General features: G+C 39.1%; 1 long non-coding RNA gene across 4 annotated transcripts; it reads left to right on the plus strand.

Annotated features, from left to right (window-relative positions):
- Positions 1-479: 479 nt before the first annotated feature.
- On the plus strand, positions 480-6002 carry LOC110786291 (uncharacterized). Of its 4 annotated transcripts, none has more exons than XR_008928482.1 (3): positions 480-695; positions 2393-4908; positions 4999-6002. It is a non-coding gene; the product is annotated as an uncharacterized lncRNA (long non-coding RNA). The 4 variants fall into 4 exon arrangements; XR_008928483.1 differs by having other exon boundaries at positions 2789-4908; XR_002532842.2 differs by having other exon boundaries at positions 4823-4908.
- Positions 6003-6346: the final 344 nt, after the last annotated feature.

Below are 6346 nucleotides of genomic sequence, written 5' to 3' on the forward strand. Positions count from 1 at the left end.
ATGGCAGAAGCCTGTGCTCTTCACAAAGGCCTTCAAGAAGCGAGAAATCTCAACATCAAACATATTCACATTGAAGGAGACAATATGATGGTTATCAACGTAGTTAAAGGAAAGTGGAAAACCCCGTGGAAACTCCATTTTGTCATTCAAGATATCCTGGAAATAATCAAAAGTTTCGACACTTGGAATATCAAGCACGTATACAGAGAAGCTAATCGAGCAGCAGATTGGATAGCAAATGTGGGTCATCTAGTTAGAAGCACCATGTGTATTGAAGCTTGTAATAGTCCCCAGTTAATTTCCATTTTAGATAGTGATTACTTAGGAGAACTCCTCGTGCGTAGGGGCTCCTAAGGTACTATTCTTCTTATCTTGTAAAAAAAAAAAAAAAAAAAAAAAATTGTCTACTTGGGCCAGGCCCAAATTTGTAGCACGGTTTCGAATATATATGCAAGTGTGAAATACAGGGTAACTGAGATCTTCTTCAACCTACCTTCTTTCAACCTAATTTCAGTTTTCTGGCGGAAAAACTTTGATACAATCAGCAAGTTTGGTTGGGAAACGTGAATATTAGATTGAAATCTCGTTTCCCATTCGTTTCCGGGATGAATTCAGTTTCAAACACGTCTCCATTTTTCTGAAGCGGTTTCGGCGCCCGTTTCCCGGTTTCCCCGTTCCAGGACGTTTCGGAAACGGTAAGTCGTGATTTTTTGAGCTTACAAGCATTGTGTTATTTATGTATGGCATGAATCAGTGTTTAAAGTTTAATTTGAACAGCACTGAGAAGTGAACAAATTTATCTACGCTGGATATTTTAATTAGAGTTCTATCCATTTAATCCTGGATTATAATGAATTGTCATGTAGATAGTTTAATTTCAATAGTCTAATTTTGAATTAGATGACAACTTAATTGGCCGGATGTAGTTTGGGTTAATTGTTATGTTGGGGACTTGTTTAGAGAGAGTTTCTAAACGTCATAGCGGCTTACGACCAAATTGGACAAAAGTCACCCAATATCTTTCAAGTACAAGCACAGAGTTTGTAAGTACTGAGAACACAAGTGACTCTTATTGGTACTAATTAGTAGTTTATTGTCTTATGAGTGAAACAATAAAAGCAATTAGTTAAGTACCAGAACTAATTAGTGAAGCACCATAAATACTTAGTTAGTTAAATGAACTAATTAGTTAAGCACTAAAACTAATTAGTTAAGTTATCAAATGGGTCTTTTCAGTAAGCGGTCTTACGCAAAAGTTATCGTTTGGTATAAACAAACTAATTCAATACCAATATGAGTCATTTGTGTCCAAAATGGATACAAGCCCCTTTTGACGTAGACTTCCACACTTTCCGATATCCTTTCATGGCATTGGGAGAATAAACAAATTAACAAATAGTGTCCGTGATCTATATTAGTATTGCACTTTGTTGTGGGTTCAGCCCACTTGTTGCACAAGTCAGTTGTTTATCTTGTGTTTGTGTGTCCAAAATATTTGGTTATGTTTTTAGTCCATTTGGGGCTAAATTGGTTGGCTTATCTTGAAAGTCTTAGAGTGTGTTTTTTTATGAGAGTTGTGACCTAAGAGGAGTTAGGTAAACTGTAACGAAATCATATCAAAAACACACGGAAAAGGAGAGGAAATAGAAGAGAAGAGCAGTTCGAAGTCTAGACATTCATTACAAACAACGGTCGGATTGTACTGATTTTGGGGCAGCTTGTTGGGGATACATAGGGCCCCACAGAGGTGAAAGTTCGGCTTTTCGGTTTGGATTAAGGCCCAAACCGAATCAAAACCGAACTAATCCAGTTTTCATTTTTTGAAACCAAACCCAAACCTAATAACCTTTTAATCCAAACAAAACCAAACCAAATCGGATTTTTAATTTTTAGTCCAATCCAAACCATAAAACTGAATTTTCATGGAACTTTCATCTGGGCCTGCTTTTGGGCCTATATTATACCTGTTTTAGAAAATTTTCGTGCCCTTATTATATTGTTTAGCCAAGTTCGGTTTTAGTTCGATTTATTCAGTTGCAGAGTTTTTAGTCCAATCCAAGCCATAAAACCATTTTTTTTTAAAAATCTCAGTCCAAACCGAACCGTTATATTCGGTTCGGTTCGGTTTTCGGTTTTTTGCTACAAAACTTTCACCCCTAGGGCCACATTTTGAACGGTTGGATCGTTGTTCCGAGTTCTGGCTTGTCTGTGGTCTCTTGTGGACAAGAACCTACAACAACCTAGCAATCAACCAATAATGTACAACAACAAATAATCTAATGCTGAAGAACAAAATGCAATCAACATACACGAATGATACTTGGAAAATCTTTTCGATGTGAAGATTAAACACGAACAAACTAAAGCTCAAAACAACGATCCAATTTCGTAGGTTCTGTCCAGCAGCAACCAGGACAAACCAGATCTCAAAACAACGATCCAACCGTAAAAATGAGAGTCATATGTATCCCCAACAAGCTGACCTAAAATCAGCACGATCCGACCGTTGAAACTCCGGCAAACGACAGGTTTGTGATGACTGTCCTGAAAACTCCGAAATACTCTTTTCTTTCTTCTTCTTTTGTGTGTGTTTTTGGTATGATTTTCTTACAGCTGACCTAACTCCCCCTTAGGTCATAACTCTCATCAAAAAACACTCTAGCTTTCAAGATAAGTCAACTCATTTAGCCCCAAATGGACTAAAAACATAACCCAACATTTTGGGCTCACAAACACAAGATATGACTTAGCTTGATGCACAAGAGTCTGTTTGTTTTGTGTGATGCAGATTGGTAGGCAGTAAGCACTACATTCCTTTGAGTTTCCGAGTGTTGCCAATGTGGGTTAGTTGCTCATTTTTTTGGTAAAATTGCTAGATGTTTACTAGTAAGGCTTTTTGTAATGTGTTTGTTTTCTAGAAGAGGCTTAGATTTTGGCTAGTCACTGGATTCACTCCAAGTCCATGACAGGGAATGGATATGATGGTAATAAGTAAAAGGTCTGAGCAGGATATATAGTTTAGGGTGATACTCAAATTTGAAGAGGGCCCCTGTCCTTGCATGAGTTGCACTGTGACATTCGCAACCTCTTCCACATCAAACTGTGCCAAGCATCAGCTTGGTATTTAGGTGCTTGGTATTTGGGTTGAATTAAAAGGCTTGGGGCTGCATTCTAGAATTGAATGCCAGTCTAGACTTCGCCCTACATTATTATACCCTTCTATATTTCCTGCACTTGATCACAAATCTTTGCTCTGATCCTTCCCTGATTGGAGATCATGTCCACTAGTTTTCGTGTAGGATTGTTTTTCCCTTCATTTAAATGGCTATCCCCGTTTTTTTGGCCTTTGGATGATGACTGCTAACCTGTTCAACTAACCCTTTAAAGGCAAGTCTATATATCTGAAGCTATTGCATATGTTACTGCATGATGAGTTTCAGTATTTTGTTGTAGCCCATCGAAAGCAAAGTTGGAAAGCGATCTTTGTTTTACTTCTATTGTGCTGATGAATTTCTAATGCCTAGAATATTTGGTTTTGTTATGTGAGTTGCTGGTGATACCTTGAACTTTTTTAGGATACAATTGCCTTTTCCCTATGTTTTCTTTTTTTTTATTATTTTAGCAGCACTCTAGCAAGTTTGAACTTTGAAGGCAATGTAAAAGTGCTCCTCCGTCTGTTAAATGCACTACAGCAGAGACCAATATGGAGTGTAAGTTATTGTTGAAGTTTGAGCATTTGGATTTGATTGATTGAGTTGTATGGATACAGCATACATGCCTTAGACATTTGCTAGGTGTTATACATAAGTTGTTCATTCATGAAACTGATGCACATATTGTGAGAAAGTTCAATTAGGCTCTGCGTATGCGAATCTTAATCTTGGTATGTTTTTGTTCCTCCTACTCTGGATGATATGTCTGTTCTACTTTGTCAGTTTTTCTGCTTCTGCTCTCTTTTGTGAGTCTTCCTAGCCCTTAATAAAGATGGGCCGTGGGCCGGGCCAGCCTGGCACGGGTACTAAAAAAGCCCGGTACAGCATGAAGTCATGGGCCGTGGGCCGGGCTCGTGTTGCATTTTTTGGAAAAAGCATGACAAGACATGACTTAGCTTGATGCACAAGAGTCTGTTTGTTTTGTGTGATGCAGATTGGTAGGCAGTAAGCAGTCACGTTCTTTTGAGTTTCCGAGTGTTGCGAATGTGGTTTAGTTGCTCAGTTCTTTTGGTAAAATTGCTAGATGTTTACTAGTAAGGCTTTTTGTAATGTGTTTGTTTTCTAGAAGAGGCTTAGATTTTGGCTAGTCACTGGATTAACTCCAAGTCCATGAAAGGGAATGGATATGATGGTAATAAGTAAAAGGTCTGAGCAGGATATATAGTTTAGGGTGATACTCAAATTTGAAGAGGGCCCCTGTCCTTGCAGGAGTTGCACTGTGACATTCGCAACCTCTTCTACATCAAATTGTGCCAAGCATCAGCTTGGTGTTTAGGTGCTTGGTATTTGGGTTGAATTAAAAGGCTTGGGGCTGCATTCTAGAATTGAATGTCAGTCTAGACTTCGCCCTACATTATTATACCCTTCTATATTTCCTGCACTTGATCACAAATCTTTGCTCTGATCCTTCCCTGCTTGGAGATCACGTCCACTAGTTTTCGTGTAGCATTATTTTTCCTACCATTTAAATGGCTATCCCCATTGTTTTGGCCTTTGGATGATGACTGCTAACCTGTTCAACTAACCCTTTCAGACAAGTCAATATATATCTGAAGCTATTGCATATGTTACTGCATGATTGGTTTCAGTATTTTGTTGTACTGTTGTAGCCCATTGAAGCAAAGTTGGAAAGCGATCTGTGTTACTTCTAGTGTGCTGATGAATTTCTAATGCCTCGAATCTTTGGTATTGTTATGTGAGTTACTGGTGATACCTTGAATTTTTTAGAGGATACAATTGCCTTTTCCCTATGTTTTCGTTCTTATCATTTTCTTGCTTGTAGCAGCGCTCTAGCGAGTTTGAAGGCAATGTAAAAGTGCACCTCCATCTGTTAAATGCAGTATAGCAGAGGCCAATATGGAGTAAGTTATTGTTGAAGTTTGAGCATTTGGATTTGATTGATTGAGTTGTATGGATACAGCATACAGCATACTACAGGCCTTAGACATTTGCTAGGTGTTATACATAAGTTGTTCATTCATGAAACTGATGCACATATTGTGAGAAAGTTCAATTAGGCTCTGCGTATGCGAATCTTAATCTTGGTCTGTTTTTGTTCCTCCTACTCTGGATGATATGTATGATCTACTTTGTCAGTTTTTCTGCTTCTGCTCTCTTTTGTGAGTCTTCCTAGCCCTTAATAAAGATGGCCGTGGGCCGGGCCAGCCTGGCATGGGAACTAAAAAAGCCCGGTACAGCATGAAGTCATGGGCCGTGGGCCGGGCTCGTGTTGCATTTTTTGGAAAAAGCATGACAAGACATGACACGACCCAACACGACAAAGCATGCTACATATAGCAAAATTAGGCTTAGGCACGATGGTCCGACCTAGCACGACAGCTAGTGGACCTGGGACGGACTTGGATATTGTTTTAAACTTTTCAGCCCAGCCGGCACAATACAGAGTGGGCATGACGTGGGCCCGGCCCAGCCTACGGCCATCTTTAGTCCTGAATACAAACACTGCTACTTTCATGTGAAGGTAGCCAGTGTGCCCGAGGAGCAGAGGAGGTTCATAGCTGGGTCAGGCTGTGGAGGTGGAGCCTTGGCTAGATTGATTAAGCAACCGGGCTGCTGAGCTAAGCTGGTTTGCGCGCTGGCTCATGTGAGCCGGTGTCATTTGCTCACATATTCGTTTAAAAAGCTGGGGCTAACCGTTTATGGAGGCGCTCTTGAAAATTCCAGACAAATATTCTAGTAACCAAGGTGATTAATGTACTCCGTATATTGGTGATGTTTTGATAATCCAACATGTTATTGTGTTATTGATGATAATTGATCTTGCACTTCCCTAGTATGAGCTCGATAAAAGTAATATTAATGGTAATTATGTCGAATTGGCGAATTGCATACAAGTGAAAACTTGCAAGAGAGATTGATTAGTATTGGAACTTTTTGTAAGAATAATATCATGGTGCTCGGGAGTGAAGTTGCATGACTGTAGACTGGAAATGAAATAAACCGTACAAAATTATAAACGTTGCAAGCTTACAACCATTAATCCAACTTTCAAGAATGATGTTGTTACTCGGATGTCTTGTTTTTGGCGACATTCTAGACCCAAAAAGATGATGTTGAGTTGTGTTTTATTTCAATTTTTGTCTCTTACAAGTCTTGTATTATTTAGATTGAGT

Source organism: Spinacia oleracea, chromosome 2, assembly GCF_020520425.1.
Source record: "Spinacia oleracea cultivar Varoflay chromosome 2, BTI_SOV_V1, whole genome shotgun sequence".
NCBI lineage: Eukaryota > Viridiplantae > Streptophyta > Magnoliopsida > Caryophyllales > Amaranthaceae > Spinacia > Spinacia oleracea.